The following is a 25,140-nucleotide window of genomic DNA, read 5'->3' as shown; positions in this document are numbered from 1 at the left end:
TTCAAATTCCCATCTCCATCACACAGCCACTGAGGGTCCCTTTCCCTCCCCACACCCCATGTAGCTCCTCTCTCCCAGGTCCTGCTTTCTCTTGGACTCTCCTCCCTGATGCAGAGCTTGTCCATGAGGTCCCAGGTCTGTCCTGGGTTTGCAGACCCAAACCCATCACCGTGCTCAGCAGAACAAGGAGAGCTCTAGTCAGCAAATCCACCCTCCTCAGAGACTGTGGGAAAAAAGAATGAACATGCTTTATATTACCTGCTTTGGAGGAATACAACAGCATCCACTCCAAGTCAGTTTCTTATAAATAGATTAGAGACACTTGAGAGACTTCCAAGGTTGATGTGGTACCCTAAACATATTCTCCTTCTCTTTTTGAAACAGTACATGAGATGAGGTCTTCTTCAACAGGGATCAAAGGCCAGAAGCCTGTTACCAACAACTGCATTAGTCATCTATTGCTGCATAACAAATGACCCCCATACTTAGTGCCTTAAAATGCCAACATTTATAATCTCACAGTTTCTGTGGGTTAGGAAGCCAGGCACCACTTAATTGGGACCTGTGGCTCAAGTTCTTTCTCTGTCTTCAATCAAGGTGTCAGCCAGGGCTGCAGTCACCTCATGGCTTGACTGCAGAAGCGCCCACTTCCAAGCTCACTCATGTGGTCTTGGAAGGATGCAGGTCCTCCCTCGCTGGTTGTTGTCCAGAGCCTGCAATCAGTTGTTTCTCACTGGGCCTGCCAACAAAAGCTGGCATTATCAGAGCCAGTGACAGGGACAGAGAGGGAAAGAACAAGACAGAAATCACAAGTGTTTTCCATCCTAATCTCATGTCATCATTTTTGCCAGATTTTATCAATTAGAAGCAAGTCATTAGATCCAGTACATGTTCAAAGGGGAGGGATTATGCAAAGATGTGAATACCAGGAGACATGGGTCACTACAGACCATCTTAGAAGGCTGCCTGCCACAGGAACAAATAAATGAATTAGCAATTACTTACTGACCCCTTACACAAAAGTGGGCAGACAGTAGAGTCAGCAGATGCAACTTGGAAAACAAAACTGACCCTTTTCCTCAAAAAGTTTCAGTTATTTGGGAGAGATTCTAAGAGATTGAAAGAAAATTAACAGCCATTCTAACAAACTACCCAAGATAGTCATCTTGGGTATTTTTTTAACCATTAAAGGTTAAAAATAAAAAAAGAGAGAGATCTATTTAACCTTATAGAAAATACTATACATCAACAACCATACATAATATAATTTAAAATGTCAACTAGGGAAGGTTTTGGAATATATCTGAGAACGAGTCAATATAACTAATAAAGAATTCTTATAAACCAATATGGCAATTGTAAATGCATAGAAAAATTAGCATAAGCATAAAAGTACAAGTCATAAAAGAATTACAAATTATCCTTAAATGCATGAAAATTATTCAGCCTTGTTAGTAACCCAAAGGAATGCCTATTAAATTGACAAAGATTACAAAGAACTGTAATTTCCAATGCGGTAAAGTGGGAGGATAGATGTAATTTTTTGGAAGGGCAATATAAATCCAAACCCTTAAAACACTTCCCTGCTGAAAGTGTTAGAGGCACCCGGCATGCCAGCACTTGCACCTTCAGGGAGCAAGTAGAGCAAAATTGTGTAGGGACATGCAGGGACTCAGTGTGGGAAAGCAGGTCAATGTCAAATCAATGAGAATCTTAGACAATAGTCTAAGTGACTTAGTCTAAGTCTCAGGTCATAGTGACATGCAACTGGCAGTGGAAGTTTTTAAGTAGGGGAGTAGTTATATGAGAGCAGTGCTCTAAGCACAGTGAGAACAACCGATGAAATACTGTGAACCCAGCAAAGGACAGGAGATATTTACCATTCTCCAGAGGGTCTCTCACCCTCCCACCAGCAGATTGTCCTGCTTGCTGAATGGGGCTTGGATGAATGGCTCCAGCCCTTTGAGTTTCTTTGATCCCTGACAGTTGAGTCCTTTGGACATGTGAGTCAGATTTCACTTTCCACATACCACCATAGGCAGCAATCGAGGTACATAATCCCAGGGTGTATTAGGACTGTTTGGGTTGCAAGCAACAGAATTCTACCAGAGCTAGCTCAAGCCAAAAAAAAAAAAGGGAAGAATTAATTATAATTTGAGAAAATAGGACCAAACTGCACCTGGGCTAAGAAATGGACTGGAATCAGGGAAGACTTCTACTCTTTGTCTGGGCTCTTTTCTGAGCACATACCTTCTTCTTTTTGTCTTAGCATATTTATTGGGTTCTATTAGTTTCCCAACTGCTAAAACAAATACCATACCATGGGTTGGCTTAACAACAGGATTTTATTAGCTCATGGTTTCAGAGGCTAGAAGGCTTGCTTCCTCCTGGGCTGGTATCTTCTGGCTAGCTGACAACCTTTGGGGTTCCTTGGCTTTTCTGTCACATGGCAATGCACATGGCAGCATTTCTTTCTTTTCCAGATTCTGTTGACTTCCAGGTTCTCACTGCTCCCCTTGGCTTCTCTGCTGTCTGATTTTCACTACACTTATAAAGGACTCTAGTACTGGATTAAAGCCCAACTTGATTCAGTTGGGCCACATCTTAACTGAAGTAACATCTGTAAAAGATCCTATTGACGACAGGTCCACACCCACTAGAATGTGGACCAACAACATGCCCAGAGTGGGGTACACAAGTCAACCTACCACCAGTTCCTTGGCTTTTCCAGCCCATATCACAGAATATTCAACTTCTATCAGCTTTGAAGACTTTGTATGTCCAACCACTTGGAGCACTATGAAGGGCTCTCTTTCTGAGCCCTGATTTCAGTTTTGGTAGGACTCTCACCTCAGCTCAAGTCAGGAGCCCCTGTTGGACAACTCAACTCTGACCAAGGGTAACATCATGTAGAAAAATCACGATTGTCAGAAGTAATCCGTAAGCAAGTGGATTGGGTGGAAGGGCGTGTCTCAAGAAGGGGAAACACGAGGACAACAAGCATGGCATTGATGTCAATGAACTTGGGGAGTGAGGGAAGCCATGAGACAGATCTCATCCTTCCCCTGAGGAATTCTTCCCACGATGGATGCTGATGCAACAATCTGATGCTATATACCTCCATAATAGCACTCATTTCAGATTCAATTCTAACAGAGTCTGGAAGATTCTGCTCCTTCTGCTCTTTACTGCCAACGCCCCCTCCCCCACCCCACCCCCCACAAATTATTGAATGACAGTCAATAAAATCCTGATCTAATTTTAAAGCCCCTGATGTGGCTATTAGTACAGCCTGGTGCCAACAGTCTCTGCTTGGCAAAGCCAAGCGATTTACTTAGTCCAACTGCTCTATCATCATTGAAGATTGTGAGGGTGGCTTTATTTGTCCCTTAAATGATGCATTTCACTTTGAGGAAGAAACTGAATTCTCAAAGAATTAACTGAATAAGACGCTCTAAACTGACCCAGAAAAGAGAGGCATTTGGTATAATATTTTTAAAAACCAAGCCTGTCAACACTGGTGAAGCACCCACATGCTCTTTGTGTAAGCACATATTTGTGGATGGAGTGACAGCTTGGACCCATTTGGCAAATGATTCTCCTAGCCCTTTTTGAAGGCCTTCTTACCCCTGTGGTACACATATTGGCAACATTCAGCCATTTATTTCTGATTAATGAAAACTAACAGTTTGTTCTGTTTCTTTGTCCACTTTTACTGACATTCATCTGGCCGCCTCAGCAAAATTCTAGCTCTGGGCTCAAAATTTATATCTTAGGTTCTGGTTTACTCCATTTAATCCATCATATATCACTCAGCAATACATATATTGGACAGAGAGCTCTTTTCTAGTATTTTGAAACATTCAGTCATTCATTTAACAGATTATCTATAAGGTGCCTTCTATGTGCCAGGCACTGTTCTAGGTGTAGGGCAGGCAATGGTCTAAGCCCTCATGTGACTTACATTCTACCGGAGGCTTAAATTACAAGGAACTAATAATGGTATGGATGAGATGTCAAGTAGTAATAAGTATAACAAAGACAAGTACGGAATAGAGAGGGTGGTGGGTGCTATTCCAGTTCTGGTGATCAGGAAATAAAAAACTTGAAAATATGCTTCAATACTTGAACTGTAACAGAAGAAGAAATGTAGGAAAAACAGCACCATGCATACATTAAAATATTTAAAAAGAAGGGACTGAGAAATGAATAGAAAGAGGATTTTAGTTAGCTATTGCTGTGTGACAGACCACCCCCAAATGTAATGGCCTGAACAACAGCCGTCTATTATTTCTCAGGGGTCTGTCAGTCAGCTGGGCAGTTCTGTTGTACCAGGCCGTGGCCAGTTGATCCGGGCTGGGCTCTCTCACATTTTGAGGATTTAGCTGGTTGTCATCTGCTCTAGGATGATCTTGGCTCTTTTCTGTGTGTCTCTCTCATCACTCCAGGCCAGCCCAGGCATAGTTGGACATTAAGGCAGAGGTGCAAGGATGAGCAAACCCGGTTGTGTGAGGGTGGAAATATACATGCACTTTTCAAGTCTCCACTTGCCTCAAATTTGCTAACTTTTCATTGGCCAAAGTAAGTCATATAACTGAGAACAGAATCTGAGGGAGAGGTGACAGCAAAGTTATAGGGCAAAAGCATGGCTACAAAGAGTCCACTTACTGAAGACATTAATATAACCATTTACCAGAAGAAGAAAAGAAGGAAGGAAACAGGGAAAGAGGAAGGAAGGAAGTTATGGGTTGACTTGTGTCCTCCCAAAAAGATAAGTTACTGTCCTAATTCACAGCCCATGAATGTGACCTTATTTGAAAATAAGGTCTTTGAAGATGTGATTAAATTAAGATGAGGTCATTCTCAGAGAGGAAGCTGGTCACCTTCTCACTGTTGGCATTGGGTGGACGGCAGCTTGGAGCCCACATGAGCCACTGGCGTCAAGCCTGCTGCGGCTATAGCCAGGGACGTGTCTCTTCTGCAGGTTTCTCACCCAAAGGGAAAGGCAGAAACCACATTCCCGAAAGGTAGAAAAAGTATCTCCTAGACAGACAATGGATGCCTGGGACTCATTTCATAGCTTTCAAAGTTCCTTTGAAAAAGTTTTGAAGGGACTCTTGCTCCAGAAGAATGTTTTTCCCCGCTGAATCCTTTTAACAAAATACAACAACAAAATGAAGAACTTGGACTGATAATTGATTTTCCTTATATACAATGCTATTATAAACCAGAGGAGTTACCAGAAACAATTCCTTAAAATTTTTAGAGTTGGGCATAAGGTACCTGATAATGACACTATTTGAAAATTCAAATGTGCTATTAATGGGTTTTTGAAAGAAAATAAAGATAATGACAAACTTGTTGGGGTCCACTGCACCCATGGTTTAAACAGGACGGGCTCTCTCGTCTGCAGATATCTGATTGCTGTAGAAGGCATGAGGCCAGATGATGCAATTGAATTATTCAATAGGTGCCGGGAACATTGCTTAGCAAGACAGGACTACATTGAAGACCTTCAGAATGGTCCTGTCAGAAAGTATGGGGCTTCCAGTGTATCCGGTAGTTTCAAAGAATCACCACAAATCCTGGAACCAGTCAATAAGCCTGTTAACCAAGGACCTCAAAATAACGTATATCGGACCAAAGGTTACCCAGCACCTTCCCGGCAGTTCCAATTCAATACCCGAGATTTGCAACAGTCACGCAGGAAGTTTTCACAGAATCAGAACTTTTACCAGAGAGGTCTTATTCCACCTTCTGGTCTATTCACAGACTACTCACAGAGGAGATAATCTTGGAATGTAAAGTCAAGTACTAGCCAAGCAACCCAGAATAAAAGATTACAGCACCCTTACAATTACTGCAACAGTTGGGGATGGACCCCAGTGACACGATTCTATTCTAGAAATCTATCAGGAGAGCAGAGCTGGACTGAGGACAGATGGAATGACTTTTAAGTAGATCAGGTCAAATGAGGTTTATTATCTATTTCATTGCTCCCTTATGCATTCAAGCTTAAGGAACAATTATGCTGATAATTAGTAGTTGTGCCAGTGTTGCAATATAATTGCAACAATGCAATGTAATTGCAGTAATTGCAACAATGAAAGAAAAATCTGTTATTCAAATCTTAATTTTTTTTAAAGAAAGATATTTCAGAAGTTTTGGAAGTTTAAAATTTCTCCTAAAATCTCCCTAGGAGACAATCTCTTTAGAACCTAGTCACACAACAAATAAAAAACAAATAAAATAAAATGCAATAAAATCTAGTCACTGTCTATAATTAATTATGATATTTTATGCAATCAGATATCTCTTTGTCAGTCCATTGTTTAGATTTTACTAACTCCCTTTCACTGAATTGTCAAATATGCCATCCAATACGGAATAGATAAACTTTTAGGGACTGATTGTCACATGGGTAAGAGAGACTGATAAACCAGAATGCTGATTTATTAAATTATAGTAGGTAATTTCCCTGACAAGATAACTGTCATCAACTGGATAGAACTATTCCAAAAACGTGAAAACTTTTATCGATTACAAAGATTGCTTGATAAACAGAATAGACTATGACAGCAGCCTGTATATCTGGGAAGACTTGCACGGCTCTTTGTGTCTCTGCTCCTCTACTGCACATAACCTGCGCGGATCTTCTCCTAGCTGCCTGTCATGAAGGAAGGATGTCTTTACCTTGACTTTTTCTAAATGGTCTCTTCTGCTGGCATGCCTCTGAAACACATAGATGGGTTACTTAGAAGGATATTAGTTATCTTTTAGTTGCAAAGGAAGCTGGAAACCTTTGCTTGCATGAGGAAGTGTCTGCCCATCATGATGCGTTAAGCCTTAGTAAGTATTTGATGAATCCTTGAGCAACTTGGCTTTGTTTTATAAAGCCTCTGATTTTGAGGATTTGTGTCATACATTCTGATACTGCACATGATAGTTAAATTCTCCAGTCTCCTTTATATTTGAAGAAAAAAAGACAAGGAACCTGATCTCAAGGAAGTACTCTATCTCACCTGCCTCCCTTGTCTGTATCTAATTAGCTCAGTCAAGCTGCTATGCTTTATATAAGTGATTGCTCATAAAGCTTTTGTCCCCCACATTTAACAGAGGAACAAAAACTCTTATTGTGGAATTGTTCCCCAGGTGGAAAGACACTGAAGAAAGACAACTGGTGAGGTATAAAAAGAACAAACAGAGGCAGGTATGGGGAGACTAACTAGTCTAAAGCATTTTAAGTGGTCTTTGATAAAGCAGTTTCTAAGGAGGACATCACCAGGAAAAATGCACTACCACCTACAAACAACATTTCTTGACCCTATAGCCCCCTCAGACCTCTTGCCCTTTTCAGTTGTCAACATGACTTATTCAAAACTAGTCTCCAAATGGCTAAAAAGCATATGAAGAGCTGCTCATCTTCATTGTCTATAAGGGAGATTATTAAGACGACAGTGAATTATCACCTCACACCTATAAGAACGGCTGGTATTAAGTCCCCTTGGGGGAATGGTGAGAAAGGGGGAAAATTCAACTTCCCCAACTGGAGAATTCTTGATATTCTCACAAGCAGTGGGGACAACCAAAGCAAAAGTCTGAGCCCCCAATCTTGGGGTTTGTTCATATGAAATTTAACCCTGCAAAGGATAGGCTAAGCCTACTTAAAATTAGGCCTAAGAGTCACCCCCAAGAGAACCTCTTTTGTGGCTCAGATGTGGCCTCTCTCTCTCAGCCAACACAACAAGCAAACACACCACCCTCCCCCGTCTACGTGGGACATGACTCCCAGGGATGTGAACCTTCCTAGCAACGTGGGACAGAAATCCTAGAATGAGCTGGGACTCAGCACCAAGGGATTGAGAAAACCTTCTTGACCCAAAGAGGGAAGAGAGAAATAAGACAAAATTAAGTGTCAATGGCTGAGAGATTCCACAGAGTCAAGAGGTTATCCTGGAGGTTATTCTTACAACTTTTTTAGTTAAGGCATAACAAAGAGGCTGAAGGGAACTGCCTGAAAATGTAGAGCTGTGTTCCAGTAGCCATGTTTCTTGAAGATGACTGTATAATGATATAGCTTTTGCAATGTGACTGTATGATTGTGAAAACCTTGTGTCTGATGCTTCTGTTATCTACCTTACGGACAGATGAGTAAAACATATGGATTAAAAATAAATAAATAATAGGGAGAACAAATGTTAAAATAAATTTAGTAGATTGAAATGCTAGTGATCAATGAAAGGGAGGGGTAAGGGGTATGGTATGCATGAATTTTTTTGTTTTCTTTTTATTTCTTTTTCTGCATTGATGCAAAAGTTCTAAGAAATGATCATGATGAATACACAACTATGTGATGAAAAAATGTTCATATTGTATGTTGATTGGTTTTATTAACAAAAATTAAAAAAGAAAAAACAAAAACAAACAAACAAGCAAACAAAAAAAGAATGGCTGCTATTAAACAAACAGGAAACTATAAATGTTGGAAAGGATGTGGAGAAATTGGAACACATTCACTGCTGGTGGGAATGTGTAATGGTACAGACACTGTGGAAGAAAGTTTGGTAGATGCCCAGAAAATTAAATACTGACTTGCCCAAGACCCGGCAATATCAATACTTGGTGTATACCCAGAAGACCTGAGGCAGTGACACAAACAGACATTTGCACGCTGATGTTCATAGGGACACTATTCATAATTGCCAGGAGATGGAAACAATCCAAGTGCCTGTCAACAGTTGAGTGGATAAACAGAATGTAGTATATATGTATGATGTAATGTTGTACATTAGTAAGTCGAAATAATGTTCCAAAACATATGGCAACATTGAATGAACCTTGAAGACATACTGCTGAGTGAAATAAGTCAGACACAAAAGGACAGATACTGTATGAGTTTGTTATTATGGCTCTGGTAAAGGTCATCTCAGAGGCTAACCATAGAATATAGGGGACCTAGAGATACATAGAAGCTACATATGGAGGAAAGGCTACCTAAAGAGGTTAAATCTAAATGCAAGGGAGTGGATAGAAGTGACGGTAACTAATTAGTGGGTTTGTAAGTACCATTGCATATTGAAGGTGACTATGACTGAAAGGGGATGTGTAGTGCCGTGCATCCCAATGATTGGATTTATAATTATACGTAAGTTCACACATGAACTATTTCAATGGTTTGATAGTGGACAAGGAGTCAACGGTAGAGGGATATGGGGGAAAACTAAAAATGCATGCTATGCCGATAGTGAACAGGCAGCTAGTGCTAACAGTCATGGTTTGCTAAACCCCATCAACCTTACTCCTGTTGTCTCCTAAGAGCACCTGGGGCTTGAACAGAGACTCTACAAAGGTTTTGTGCAGTAAGTTTGCCTTTCTGGAACATATACTTCCAAGAGGGTTCCCAGGTCAAGATATATCCTGAAACCCAGAGGGACCAGCCTCTCCAGGATTGTCAGTTGATTGCAACCCTATCCTTCAATGTGGACACCCCTTCTCAGCATGAGAGTTGGAATGGACATTTCCCAAGGGTCCCTATAATGTGGGAGAGGGATTAAAGGAGAGGGAGGAGGTATAACAGAGAAAAAAGGATTTTACAAATGAGTATGGCTGCTGAATCACTATATTAATATTCTTCCAGCCTCCAGTGTTTTGGAGCAGCTAGAAGGAAAAATCTGAGATGATGGGACGGTAGCCCATGACAAACTCTGGGATCTGTTTTATAGCTGCTTGTTGAAGCGCGTTTTGAAAATTATTGCTTTTTTCTTTCTTTACTTTGTGTATATGCTATATTTTACAATTAAAAAAATGTTTAAAAAATTAGGATGAGGTCAGACTGAATGAAGATGGGTCCTAATTCAATATGACTGACTCCCTTATAAGAAGGGGACACACAGACAAGGGGAGAACACCATGTGACAACAGTAGCAAAGACTGAGGTGCCAAGAAACGCCAAGGTTTGCCAGAAGCTAGGAAGTGGCAATGAAAGATCCTCCCCCTACAGGTTTCAGAGGGAGCGTAGCCCTGCCAACACCTTGATTTTGTACTTCCAGACTCCAGAACTGTGAGACAATAAATTTCTGCTGTTTTAAATTGTCAAGTGTGTTATACTTCATTTTGGCAGTCTTAGCAAATTTTAAAAATGTGACTAGTCAAAAAATGAATAAATTCCACCCTCTTATCTGAAAGTGGATTGTGCACTAAGTCTCCAGCTATGGCTGAGGCTACCAGAGAAAGAGACAGGGACTGGTCACTTTATTAAAAAAAAACAAATAGAAATGGCTTGCAGATTTTCCAAGCATGGAACAAGACAGACTGTTTTGCAAAAGTTTTGGTTCTAACTGATCATGTCCACTCTCTTCCAATTTTCAAAATGTCAGGCAAGCCTTAGACATAGATTTTTTAAAAGATGTCTTCTATATAATTTAGTTCGAGTACACCTATAGGCCTCTCTGCCTTAAAATATTCATATAAAATTGGCTCCAACGAGCATACCCACTTTAATATCTGCATCAGTCAGGGTTCTCCAGGGAAACAGAACAGACAGGACATATACAATGTAAATATTATGAGATAGATGATAGGAATTGGCTCACATGGCTGTGGGATGAACAAGTCCGTAGTCCATAGGGTGGGCTACAAGCTGGGCAGTCCTGTGAAGATTTCCTGTGAATTCCCCAGGAGAAGCTGGCTGGCTAAAGTAGAGATGAAAATTCTTGCTTCTGACTGCTGAAGTCATCCCTTCTCCTTTTAAGGCATTTAACTGATTGGATGTTGACTGCTCTCCTTGTTGAAGGCAATCTTCTTAGTTGAGTGCAGATGTTATCAGCCAGACATGCAATTAACTTAATAAATATCTTCACGGTAATAATCAGGCCAGTGTTTGCTTGGCCGAAAAACAGGACACCATAACAATGTCCCATGGGTTAAGTTATTGCAAGATCCTATTAAAAAGAAAACATTCAGCCACTCATTTAATGAGAATTAATCACAAGTATCTGCCCTAGGAAATTGTACCACCTATTTTCTAAGGACTCTTCCAACACAATTATATCCTTGCTTTTGTGTTAGGTACAAAGATGAACATGACATGGTTCCTGCCTTCCTGGAGTTTTTCATTTAGCTGAGGAACAAAAATAGGGAAACAATTGTATATCTGCCTCTCTGAGATGAATTTTGGGCTTTCTGACTCACACGTGGAGGAGTGGACCGGTGGCATTCCCAAGGTAAAACCACGTTCTTGTGGGAGATAGGTAGGGTCTCACCTGAGGGGGCAGACATACCCACTGTCAGCACCACAGAGAAGGAAAGTGGACCTCAGGCAGGTGGGAGAAGGTTCCAGCTTCTCCCTGGGCCTGTTTGGAGGCCTGGATGATAAGGGGACCAGTAGTGATGGGACATAAGATAGTGGGGTCTCATACTTGTAAGCCCCAGGTGCAACCCAAAGACCCCCTTCCTTTCTTCCCAGGCATCATAAATGGGAGAAGGGAGGCTAAGGAATGAATATTGTTTGTCTTCAATTACAGGAGTCAGTTCACCAAGCAAGAAAGTGTGGGCCTCGGAGACATATGGAAGATCATTTCCTGGTTTCCTCAGCCCTTGGGGCCGGCAAAGTGGCTTCCACAAATTCCCACTCTGTAGACATCCCTCCACACCTGCTGGGACCCACCTAGCCCCCCATTCACCCGACTTTGCACCTCCAGGAAAGAGGAAAGTTTTTCTCCATGGAGAAGCTCTGCAGGGCAGATAGAGATTTGCATGGTGGACAAGACAATTGGGTCTTAGCTTGGGCTCCCTAGAAACAGAACAGAGACAGGGGTCCTTGTGGAAAGTGAGGAAGCAGGGATGCAGACTCACAGGAGATGGGCTTCTGCCTGGTCCCGGGAGGAACCTCAGGCACATCAATTGCCCCAGAGCTATCCCACCTGGAGACAAGGAGGCACCCTTTGGTATCCCTGTGTCAGGCGGTGGTTGGCTGTGTGATTCCTCTTCTCAGGTGAGACTTGTTCTCTGTTCTTAGGTAATTCTCTAGAGAAGGGAACAGCTGTGAGCTGTTAACAGCCAACTCTCCCAGTGACTGGGTAAAGGGGGTCTGAATGGGCACAGGGTTGTCCCCCACACAGGGGGACATGCTAAGCAGAGGGAAGGACCTGCATGTGCAAAGATGGAGAAGTGTGACAGTGCGTCTTGTGTACAGAGCCCAGTTCTGCTGGAGCATAAACTTTAAGGGTCTACATGAGCCCCCAGTGAGAGGATGCAGGTAGAAATACTGTACATCTCTAAGGTGCCGCTGCATGCTCCACAGCTGCATTTCTCACAGGGTTGACATGACGAACAGGTGAGATCCAAGAGATGTAAATTGTTCATCTATACACTAGAAAAGCACTGTACAAGTGCTAATCATTTAAGATAGGCTTTAAATTCGTCATGAATTCCTTCACATATTTATTGATATATTCTATATTCCAGCTACTGTGCTAGAATTGGGGACAGAGCAGGACAAATACCACTTTGCCTCATGGCCTCACGCAGCTTATGGCCAAGTGAGGGAAACAAGCATCAAACAATCACATCTATGACTGCCAAACTGTGACAGTGGCAAGTGCTTTGGAAAGAAAAGCTCTGGCTGCTAAGAGACAGTGAGACGGAGGGTGGGCAGGTCAGGGGAGGGCTCCCTCAGCAAGTGCAGTTTAAAGGAAGACCACTGGAAGAATAGGGAACAGCATGTGCAAAGACTCTGATGCTCCCGAGCAGGGAAGGATATTGGAGGTTTGGAGGGAAAAAGAGAAGTTCATGAGGCTGGGACAGGCAGACAGGCAATGGGGCTGGCTGGTTCAGGGACCAAAGAGGGAACTATGGAGATTTGATCTGCTGTCTTAAGCTGAGACTTGTTATTCATTTCCTTCTTCTCTGCTCTTTTTAGACGACCAGATACAGGTTTTCAATAGATATTGATGTATGTTATGAACTGTCACCATCAGGGAGGGCATTAGGTTTCAAGGATGCATTTATTTTAATGTTCACTTACATCACCAAGTCCAGGAAATTCTTTATCTAAAACATCTTTCTCACATATTCCTTCCTTTTCTATGTCCTTAGCAACCATCCTAGGCTCAGCCATTATGACATCACACCTTATTGTATTAGTTTCCCAACTGTGCACTCTGCCCCTCTGTTCTCTGATCTGATGTAGCCACTCTGAAACTGAATTCCATTTATTATTTTTCCATAAATTAGAGCCAATGTGATAAGGCCGCAAATGGAAATGAAAGGTATAGCTATAGGTAAAATGGAAGTGAAATTATAAATAATTGCAGGAAAGATGATTACTGCCTGTCTAAAGCATAGGAGAATTAGCTGCAAAGCTAATAGAATGGATACAAGAGTTCAATCAGGTGGCCAGATAAAAATAAAGAGATGAAAAGCATTCTGTTTAATGGCGATATTCACTTCCATGAGGGAAATGGGATGCCACTGACAAGATCTGCCAATCCTCAGGGATTCATGTAGAGGGAGAGAAATGGACACTCTCCATAACCAGATAGGAAAGGAGGAATGGCCCAGGCTCGGGAGGTAGACTGCGTGATCCCAACTCCTCTTCTTATCTGTGTGACTTTGAGCAAGTTACCTAACCAATCTGTGCCTCAATAACCTCATCCATAAAATGAGGATAATAATTGTATCACTTCACAGATTATTATAAGGATAAATGAGATAATATCCATAAAGCGTTAGGATCAGTGCTTGGCATAGAAAAGCCCTATAGAAGCATTTGCTATTCTTATTATTATTAGTCATAATATTAAGAACATTCTTTTACCGTTAGCTCTCAGCCACACTTTTTCACCTGACCTGAAAGTGTGACTTGAGCCCTGAGTATCACTAATTTTTCCGTGAACATAGTTCCATTATCTCCTAACCCCCATCCCTCTGATTAATACAGGGCTCAGAAACTATGCTAGCAAGTCCATCATTATCATCCCCTATTTTCTCTAAAAGCAATTAGTTTGCATAGATAATACTCAGCATATAGCAGGGACAATATTCTATTCTTTTGAATCTTAAGAAATTTTAGCTCCCTGGTTGTAGTCTCAAAGCTTCATTTTAAAAGGGGATCCTTATAAGGGTTAGCTATTGCTTTTATCTACATGATTTGTTAATTTCTAGAAATATGTTTATGTTTCTCTCTGTACTTGTAGATTTCTCAGTTTCTCTTTCTCAAAGTATTTGTTTTATATATTTTGAAGCTATTGTTAGATGCATAAAGATTCATGATTTTCAGTGGATTGTTCTGTTATTAATTTTATAAAATCACCTTTGTCTCATATAGTGCTTTTCATATTGAATTCTATTTTGTCTGCTATTAAATATTTAAGCACCTGGAAAAAAGGGGGGGGGATCTTTGCTTTACATTTGTATAACTAAAATTTCCATTCAAATGTTGTACACAACCTACTCTCAGATGTTTAGAAAACAGATAGATAAACAGATAGACAGACATGGACAGATGGATGGATGGATGGATAAATAGATAAACAGAATGGTATGGCAAATGTGGCAAAATGTTAAAAGTTGGTGGATCTGGATATCTGGGTGGAGGTATGTTGGAGGTTCTCTGTATAGGTTTTGTATTATTTTTGCAACTGCTCTGTAAGTTGCAAAAATAATTTAAGAAATTATTTAAAAATAAAAAGTAAAAAAAAAAGAGGAGAATTCACTACCTCATTAATCAGCAGCATTGACATTTACTGGGGGAATCGGGAAGGGTGACACATCATGAAGAAAAGGAAAAAAATGGGCCTAGTGTGGAAAATAGAGAAGTTCACCAGGTGAGCCAGCATGTTCATTCATTCACTCATTCATTCATTCATCAAATATTTATTGAGCAACTGCCATGATCCACGCTTTATGGATATAGCGGGGCTTAAGAACCCACCCTGGTGGGACCTTCAGCCTGGTAGAAGTAGGCAACATAGAATAGGTACGTAAAACTACACAATTTAACATCAGCTAGTGATGAACGCTATGGAGGCAATAAAGCTGCCATGACAAAATTAAATCAGAGTGATGGTAAGTGAGGCAGGCTGCTCTGAAGAGGTGGCATTTGAGTTGAGATTTGAGTGATGAGAAAGTGTTAGCGCTATGACAAGCACCCCAGACAGAGGGGCTGCTCGAGGCAGGAATGAACCTGAGGGCTTGGGAACAGCAAGAGCACAGTAGGGTGGGCAGAGGGTGACAGGAGATGGGGTAGAAGGTGTCAGCCATGGAAGCCAGTGGGCAGTTAAGGGGTTTACGTGGAATGAGAAGCCATGGGAGTGATGTGGCCTGATTTACATTACAGACAGACCTATATGGAAAATGAAAGGGCGCTGGCTAAGTGTGGAAGCAGGGGACACCTATTAGGTGGCTATTGGCAAAAGTTCAAATAGGAGAAGCAGGTATTGGGACAGGGAGTAGGTGAGTCAGGTCTGCTTCCTGATGTATTCTGAAAGCACAGCTGAGAGGAGTTGCTGATACATTGGGTTTGGGGGAACAGATGCCAAATAGCAATGAGTTAGCCAGGAGCATGCTGGAGGAGAACTTTGCAAGGAAAGAGATCAATCAATGGATCTGTTGGTTGAAATGGGGACTAGGAGATACACCTAGTATACGTATGTATAAACAAGATGTTTTGCCTCTGTTGCTGTTGGGAAGCATCAAGAAGTGTGGGATGGTTTTTCATTTCCATTAAATGAGACAAGCTGGAATACATTTTTGTTTTTTTTTGGGGGGGATGTGCATGGGACAGAAATTGAACCCGGGTCTCCCACATAGCAGGTGAGAATTCTACCACTCAGCTACTCTTGCACCGCACTGGAATACATTTTAAACCAATCCTCAAGTTAGATCACTGCATGAGTGTACCCACGGGTCTCACAGACAACCAGGAATTACACTGAGAACTGTTATAACAGGATGCGGGTGGGTGTCCAAGGCAACCGAGGCCTCCCGAGGGTGTGGCGGATCTCCTCGGGCAGGGGGCAGGGCAAAGCCTACTGAGGCTCACTGCACCTATGAGAAGCAGCCCCAGCCACATTGGGGACATTTCTGCTAAAGGAGCTTCCGATCTGCATGACTCTGTAGAATCCAAGGATACAAAGTCAACTCCCTGCACACCCAGCCCCAGCAATTTCTCTTGGAGCGGGCCTGGGGAAGTAATTGGATTTTTTTTTCTGGTGATGCTTATGGAGGTATGGAGGGGTTTCTGGGAAGGAGGGATAGGCAGAGCCCTCAGTTATTCAGTGTTTACTATATGCCAACATTTGCCACCCATTTCACAAACAGTAATTTATCTCTCATCACAAACCTTCAAGCACAGCAGTATCACCTCCATTTTACAGATGAGGAAACTGAGGCTTGGAGAAGTTAAGGAACCTGTCCAAGTTTGCACAGTAGTAGTAGCAGCTTTGGACTTCAAACCCAGGGCTATTTGATTGGAAGTGTTGGCTCTTCCTACTACCCACCTGTATTATCTAGGGTTCTCTAGAGAAACAGAATCAGCAGGAGATATCCATGGATATAAAATTTATAAAAGTATCTCATGTAACCAGGGGAACGTAGAGTCCAAGGTCTGTAGGGCAGACCGCAAGCTGATAACTCCGATGAAGTTCCTTAACAAACTCTCAGGAGAGGCTGGCTGGGCAACCGAAGGAATGGAAGAGTCCAAAATCTATAGGGAAGGCTGTGAAGCTGAGGACTCCAATGAAGGGTCTAGATGATCTCAACAGGAGAGGCTGGCTGGCTGAAGTAGCAAGAGTGACTGTCTCGTCTGAATCCTCCTTAGAAGCCCTCTAGAGATTAGATTAAGTGTTACTTGTTGTAGAAGACACTCCCCTTGGCTGATTACAAATGCAATCAGCTGTGGATGCAGCCGACATGATCATGATTTAAGTCCATGGAATGTCCTTATAGCAACAGACAGGCCAGCACTTGCCTGACCAGATGACCGAGCACCACTACCTGGCCAAGTTGACCCATGAAACTGACCATGACACCTCCTATGCAATAGGATAGATTTCCTTGCACCTTAAAGTGTAGTCCAGGAACCAGCCACAGCAGCAGGACTCAGGACTCTGTTCAAAATACAGAATCTCAGGTCTTGCCCAGACCTACTGAATCAGAATCTGCATTTTGATAACTCTCTGGGAGATTGAACCCCACATTACAGTTCGAGGAGCAGTGCTCTACCTAGTCTTTAAAAGGCCTCTGATAGGTGTCCACTCAAAAGCTCATCTGCCTCCTTTTACAGATGAGGAAACCGAGGTTCAGAGAGGATTAGTGAGTTGCCTAATATGCATGGCTTGATACTTCTGGCAGCAGGTGAACCATCCTTGAGAACCCTGACCCCAGAAAAGGCTGCCACACAATGGATGCTGGCAATTGAGAGGGCACGGAAATTAAAGGAGGAGCACAGCCCTCCGTCACCATGCGGGCAACAGTGGAGCAGCTCAGCCCTCTGTCACCATGAGGGCAGCAGTGGAGCAGCTGCCACATCCTGGTTCCCTGCCTGGCTCTGATCCCAGATCCCTTATTTAAAAAAAAAAAATCACTCCTCCCCAGCTGCGAGTCCCCAGAGGTCAGGGATGGTCTCATTTCTTTCTTCGTTCTCAGCACCTGCATATATGCCTGGCAGTTGCACAGTCCACATTTGCTAACATCACTGATGACAGAGGGTGGGAGAGATTTGCACAAGGAGGACAAATCCCAACAAGCAGGGAAGAACCAAAGACAAAAGCTGCACATTTGCCTGAGGTGGCCCCCCCAAGCTTTGCTCTCCTATTCACCTTCCTCTAAAATTTATCAGATTATGAAACTGTTTCAGCAACCCTTGGGCTTTCCAAATTCTTAAACAAGAATGCTAAGGAGCATGCCAGCACTTTACTTTCTTGCACTACTCCAACCTCCTTTCAATACCATTATGACCGCTGAGCCCGACAAGGCGCTTTGGCTGTGAGCACTAATGGACACTGGGCAGCTGAATTCCTGGAGGAACAGCAAAGCCTCTGGAGCATGGGTGGGCTCCAGTGCCCGGCCCTCCCCAGCCCCCTCCCCAGGATCCTGGTGCTTGCACCTGCCAGCTGCCTCCTTGTGGGCTCTGCCCACCTCTGGACCTATAGACAGTGAGCAACTCAGGAAGAGCCTGCCAGAGTGTGGGCTCTGGGGAGGGAAAGCCAGACCTTATGACACAGGAGATGAAGAAGCCAAGACCAAGAGCCAGAAGAGCTCCAGACCAGCTCCACCTTAATCCTTTCCAGACTTGAAAATGTTGCAGAGCTTGGCCCAGGCTGCAGGGGCATGCCTGGCAATCACTCCACGCCCTAACAAAGGACGGACCTGAATGAGGGGGCCCCTGCTCTAATTCTAATGTCCCCAGCCACTCCCTTACTGCACTTGTGGGTCACTGGCTCTGGGGTGTTCCTGGAATCTGAATCTTGTCTGATGGAACACTTGGTATTTTTCTGTTGCCTTCTGACTGATTTCAGATTCTAGACTTGGCCCCTTAACCAGACTTACACATTTTACACATCATTCTCTCAGTGTCTGGGCTTTCTCCTTATTTGCTCAGATCACCAGTCCCCTCCCTTACCAATGAATTGCCCAAGCCCATTAGATGGCATACAACCTCCCTGTTCAACTTCTTGGCCAATGGCTGGGACACAGGAGGCTGCCGTGGGTGCACATGTACTCACATCTCATGACTGGTCACACTTTGGGGATAGAAAGGAAAAAGCAAATATGTCATCATTCCCCTCTAGGAGCTAATAAAATAGATATACCTTGAAAGCTTACTCACAAAACACATTGATACTTAGTCAACTTTGTTGCATGAAAATAACCACCCTGCTCTGGGCTCCACCAGTGTCTACTTATTTTTTAATTTATTGTGGTAACATATCTGTAACACAAAACTTGCCATTTTAACCAGTTTTAAGTGTACAATGCAGTGGCATTAATTTCACTTACAATATTGTGCTACCAATACCACCATTCATTACAAAAGCTTTTCATTGCCCCAAGCAGAAACCCTGAACCCATTAAGCAATAACTCCCCATTACCCCTACTCCTGGCTCTTGGTAACCTCTAATCTACTGTCTGGCTCTAGATTTGCTTACTCTAGATATTTCATATAAGTGGAATCATACAATATTTGGCCCTTTTAGTGACTTATTTCACTCAACATTATGTCTTCAAGATTCATACATGTTGTAGCATGTATCAGAACATCATTCCTTTTGAAGACTGAGTACTGTTCTCTGGGATGTATATACCACATTTTGCTTGGCCATTCATCTGTTGATGGATATCTGTGTTATTTCTATGCACTTATTTTTTCACTGACCCTGGGAAATTTTACTTGGGTGCAAGGTGACAGCAAGCCTCTTTCCCTATCTCTTACAACAGATGTACAGAGATGGCCTGTGACATCTAGGAATTTGGAACTTAAGATAGAAAGGTAAAGGAAGGTCAGCAGAATAAAAACCATCAGCCCAAGAAGAGAGTGGTCAATGATATATTGACACCACAGACAGATCAGCAGGTTTGGGGTGAATGGAGTATGTGAAACCAGTCTCAGGGGATGCAGACAAGGTGAAAGGCATGGAAGCTCCATGTGCACCCTGACGTGGGTGAAAGAAAGTTATGAGCTCCTCTTCCTTAACACGTATCAACAATCAATTCCCAATCTAGGCAACCTTTACAGCATGGGTGGGAATATCAAGATTGCTTACTTAATTGGAAATAGAACTGGCTTAGGTAGGCTGGGCTGGGAAAGGAGCACTTCAGGCCCAGGAGGCTGCCCGGAGGAGGCTCAACAGTACGGGGGAAAGGGAGATGAATGGACCAGGAGGGCCTGTGCCAAGTAAGAAATGAAGGTCTGGGGGACCAGGGGAAAGGACATCATGATGAGGTTATTGAATGTTAACCACAAGGCATAAGTGAGAAACCATATTGCTGTAAGTGCCACGAAAACAGTGGGCACAGAAGCATAATGGTTAAAGATACGGATTGAATTAGAGACATGGTTATCAACATCTTGGTTGTACAATTTACAAGCTGTGTGACTTTAGATAAGGTAATTAACCTCACTAAGCCTCACTTCCCTCATCTGTAAAAAAGATGATTCTGATAGGCCTTCTGGTACCTGCTCACCTCCCCGAGGGTCACCTCTGGTTTTAGCTGCAGCTGGGGAGGATGGGTCCATGGGTCCTCTCCGTGCTTGAGGAAGGTGCCAGGGACTTCTTGGCTTGTAGGCATTGGCCGCTGTGCCTCAGGGTCTTTTCTGAAGCAAAGGCATAGCTGCTCTGCAAGTGCGGGGGAAGTGATTGCCCCCCAGCTGCAACTCTCCACCAAAGGAGGGATAGGAGCCCAGGGGCTGGGGGTGAGTTAATGTCCCCAGCCCCGGGAGATGAGCTGGAGGAGCCCAGTACTTCGAACCTCTCTTGCCTACAGCAGCAACCTCCATAAGCGAGACTGGATTGACTTTCCCTCTTTCCCTGTATCTTCCCTTTAGGTTCCTCCCTCCTGCTTCCAGGGATTCCCTTTCTAATGGACAAGCTCCAGCCTTGTCTCAGGCTCTGGGACCAGCAAGGCCAAACTAAGACAAGTAGCTTCCTTATGAGACAGTTGTAAGGATTAAAAGGGATAATCCACATAAAGCTCTCGGAAGAGGAAAACAGCATCCAAGGGACTGAGAAAGAAAAAAGCAGCCCCAACAGCTGTGAGCCGGGCTGACGCTCCCAGCGAGGTGGTGCGGCTCTCCTGCTGGACAAGGACAACTCAGCAGGACGTCAACATCAGAGGCAGCCACTCTGAGAAGGTGACACAAGAGCAAGGTCACTGCCCAACCCGTACAAACACCCACTCTGCCCACTCAAATGAGTGACTGCGGCCTCCTCACCAAATAACAGCTGAGCCTGGCTCTCATCTGCCCTCTATAGATAAGATTTTTTGATTATAGAATTGCCCCGCTTTCTGAGAGCACCCAGTCCAGAATAAACCCCACCTCCTTAGAGCTCTCTCAAATTACCCACTTAAAACCCACATCCTGTCATGAGGGCTTTCTCTTTTTTAATGTGTAAAATAATATATATATATATATATATATATATATATATATATATATATATATATATAAAGCAATAGATTTTCAAAGCACACCACAACAATTAGTTACAGAACAGATTTCAGAGTTTGGTCTGGGTTACAGTCACACAATTTTAGGTTTTTCCTTCTAGCTGCTCCAAGACACTGGAGACTAAAAGAAATATCAATATAATGATTCAGCACTCATACTCATTTGTTAAATCCTATTTTCTCTATTATAACTCCTCCTTCTCCTTTGATCTTTCACCTAATATTTAGGAGTATTTGGGCTATGCCCATTCTAACTTTTTCACGTTGGAAAGGGCTGTGGATAATATGGGATAGGGGGATGGAATTGGCTGATGTTCTGGAGAGGCTGGCCCTTCTGGGTGTCAGGACTTATCTAGCCTAGGAACCCATCCGGAGGTTGTAGGTTTCTGGAAAGTAATCATCGTGCATGGAACCTTTATAGAATTTCAGATAGAGCCTAGTGTTCTTTAGGGTTGGCTGGAATGGTTTTGGTTAGGATCTGGCAAGCTATGATAGGCAGCAATGTCTAGCTGAAGCTTGCATAAGCGCAACCTCTCGACTCTATTTGAACCCTCTCAGCCACTGATACCTTATTTGTTACACTTATTTTCCCCCTTTTGGTCACAAAGGCATTGTCGATCCCACGGTGCCAGGACCAGGCTCATCCCCGGGAGTCATCTCTCTGTTGTGGGGTCTCTCTAACACCCTCTCCCTGAGAAGGCCCAGAGAGGCGAGGCCAGGAGACAGGACCCCGCCCATCCCACACCATTAATTAAACACCTGCTCTGCTGTCTGGCGAGCATGGAGCGGCCACCTACTGAATGCGGGTGCTGAACTGTGGAGAGTTGGAGCTGATACCCAGACAAATTAATCTGAACACACGCCCCCCTGCCCTGGAGGATGCTGCCGCCCAGTGAGGGGAGAAGAGCACGGGAAGCAGCAGCTGGGGTCAGTCTAGATAGTTTTAGGGGTGTAGTTGCCCCAATTAACTCTTCGCTTGTGCTCTTGTCCTATCCTTTCACTAGGCTGTGTGAAACCACAAAGCAATTATAACTACGTCAGACTCAATGGAATATTTCACATTTACTTTGATCTCGTTAAAAACGAGCATGAGTAAGAATCTTGTCTGGCAATATATTCGCGGCGATTTCATCCGGCACAGAACACCTGGGATCCGGGCTTCCCGCGGGCGGCGCGCGCACGAGCCGGGGCCCTGGACGGGAGGGGCGGGAGGGCACGTGGCCCGGGTCTCCTCCTCTCCCACGCCCACAACCCCAGGCTAAAGTTGAGAACGACTCCAAAGAAACCCGGATTGAGGGATAGTTTCACAATCCTGACCAGTACTTGTTTTCGTTTCCTAGGGCTGCCAGGACAAAGGGCCACAGACTGGGTGGTTTAAAACTGCAGGACCTCCTGGGCTCACCGCTCTGGCGGGCGGATGCGCGGCACCTGCGGCGCGGGCAGCTCACGGCTCCTCGGAAGGCTGCAGGGTCCGATGCACCGCCCAGTCGCTGCCTCCCGCGCGCGGCCGGTGGCTCTCCGCCTGCCCCTGCCCCATCCTCCGCTTCTTCTAAAGACACCCATCCAGGGGGGGCCCGCCCTGATCTCTTTGGCCTCATCTGAACTAATATCATCCTCAAAAATCCTCTTTCCACAGACGATCTCGTTCATGGGACCAGGGGTTAGGACTTGGTCATGTCTTTTTTTTTTTTCCTTTTTTTTTGGGGGGGGGGGGGCACGATTCAGTCCCTCTCAGGACTCCTCAAAACTTTCAAGGTCATCAAAAACAAGAAAAGTCTGAGAAACCGTCACAGCCAAGAGGAGTTTGGAGTCCTGGCAACTGAACGCGGCATCCTGGGTGGGAGCCTCGAGCAGAAAAAGGCACAGGGAAGAACTAAGGAAATCTGAACAAAGGAGGCAGTTTAATTAATAATCATGTGTGAATACTGCTTCACTAGTTGTGGTAAATGCACCATCGTATCCTAAGATGTAACAGTCTTACTGGGTTGGTGTATATGGAAACTGTCTTTGAAACTTTGTTGTAAATCTAAAACTATTCTAAAATAAAAGGTCTATTAAATGAACAAATGAGCAAATCTTTTGAGTATTGACTGTTCTGTGTACGCTTTCCCTAAAAGTAAATTCTGGTTGTTAGTCCTTCCTATCATATGAAAACATTGGAGTTTGTGTGTGGGTATGTGTGAAAGTGTGTGCATGGGTGTGCCTGTTACTAAAGAGACAACTGCCCTACTTTGAATTCGTTTTAAATCAGCCCAGCCGTGCTGAGGCTTCACGATTGTATGCCTGTATCTAAATATATCAATCATACACTCTTTTTTTGGGGGGGGGGTGCATGGTCCAGGAATCGAACCCGAGTCTCCCACATGGAAGGCGAGCATTCTACCACAGAAATACCCGTGCACCCCGATCAGACCCTTTTAACATGTTCAGTTTATTGTTGGTCTTTCATAGCTGAGTAAAGCTAAATTTTAATGCCAGAATAGGTAAACACAAGAAGGTTTATTTATAAAAAGACTCTGGCCTAATACCTCAGAATTTGTCTTTAAAGAAAAAAAAGCCACAAACCACAGCATCTAATGGACAATTCTCAATAAAATTTTGACACCTAAAGGGTATAATATACACTTCAAGCTTCAAATTCACCTCATCTCCCACAATCTTACTTAGTTCACCTATTGGAAGGATGATCCAGAGTCAGAAGAATTTAGATTCTTGGTGCCCTGAAGGTCAAGGATTGGTGATAAAGAAGTACGGGATGGAGAGAATCATGTTTTTGAAAATATTAATTCAACCTCGAACCCTAACCAACATCTGACTTGGCCCCAAATACTTCTGAAGGGGCATTCTTCCACTGGCAAGTTTTAGGGCTGGGAGATGGGTGGTCTTTTATAGAACCTTGCTGGTGGCTTCCAGACCCTCACAATCTACAAGTTTTATGTAAAATCCCTCATCTTTGAGCTTCTGCCACCCAGCTCCATTACTTCTTGTCTTGATTGCAATCATTTACAAATCTCTACCACATTTGCTGAGGACCTGGACATCAGGTCAATGTTTTAGTAATAATAATAATAGAAACAATACAGTCACTGAACACTTAGTACATTGCTAAATAATACATGAACATCTATGATACACATATGTTTTCCTCACAAAACTCCATGAGGTAGATACCATTATTGTCTCTGATAAATGGTGAAATGGAAGCTTCATGCCATGGTGCTGGTGGCTTTTGTCTTCCCATCAGTGATTTATATCATGTCAATCTGGTCTACCCTAATACCCTTAGCCCTACTCCACTTCAGCAGCCTCCAACCCCTTTCCCTGGAATTTGTGATACTTTACAGCAGTTCCAATCCCCATCCATTTGTGCACTTATTCACACATTCGTTTATTGAACACCTAAAAGGTTCCAGGTTAGGGTGGGAGGTGGCAGAGGATACATAGGACAGGGGGTCTGGAGACTGTCTGTTCCACCTCTCACAATAGCCTGCTGCCCAGCTATCTTTGCTTCTCCCTCATTCCCATAATATGCTCTCAGCCTTGACAAGGCCGCCAACCCCTCGACTAGGCTTCTTCAATTTTGATTCTTGGTTTACCTCCATAGAATCACCTGGGGCAGAGGTGAAAAGGTGGATTTTTAAGAAAGTGAGTGTGAAATTCAAGACCAACCAGTAGCTATGTGTAACTGGAAGCCTGTCATCATTTCAAAATATTTTTATAAAGTTTTATAAAGTTCATAGAAGTAATAAGCACACGAAAAATTCAAGTAATCTAGGGTAACTAAAATAAAATAAAAGCCTGCCTTCATTCCCATTGAAATCCCCCTCTTCTCCCTGGAGGTAACCCCTGCTAAGAGTCTGAGCTTCCATTTTTCTTCTCTGCATTTACAAACAATATGGGTCTTCCTCGTGCAAATAGAATCATATTAACTAAGCACAAGAAAGCTTTCTTGTGTTGTTCTTTTATTTAAC

The 25,140-nt window shown here is 43.3% G+C and overlaps 2 long non-coding RNA genes and 1 pseudogene across 2 annotated transcripts; 2 read left to right on the top strand and 1 right to left on the bottom strand.

The window, feature by feature from the left end:
- Window positions 1-13,084, bottom strand: LOC143676311 (uncharacterized). Its single transcript, XR_013171995.1, has 3 exons — window positions 13,025-13,084; window positions 10,593-10,940; window positions 1-223 (listed from the first exon to the last, which is right to left on the bottom strand). It is a non-coding gene; the product is annotated as an uncharacterized LOC143676311 (long non-coding RNA).
- LOC143676786 (RNA/RNP complex-1-interacting phosphatase pseudogene) lies at window positions 4,927-5,957 on the top strand (annotated as a pseudogene).
- On the top strand, window positions 12,640-23,235 carry LOC143676310 (uncharacterized). The gene is made up of 4 exons (XR_013171994.1): window positions 12,640-12,765; window positions 20,547-20,852; window positions 21,778-22,096; window positions 22,510-23,235. It is a non-coding gene; the product is annotated as an uncharacterized LOC143676310 (long non-coding RNA).
- The last annotated feature ends 1,905 nt before the right edge of the window (window positions 23,236-25,140 follow it).

Source organism: Tamandua tetradactyla, chromosome 3 (genome assembly GCF_023851605.1).
Source record: "Tamandua tetradactyla isolate mTamTet1 chromosome 3, mTamTet1.pri, whole genome shotgun sequence".
Classification (NCBI taxonomy): Eukaryota; Metazoa; Chordata; class Mammalia; order Pilosa; family Myrmecophagidae; genus Tamandua; species Tamandua tetradactyla.
Note: the sequence above shows the minus strand (reverse complement) of the source record. Positions and strands in the feature narration are given on the sequence as shown.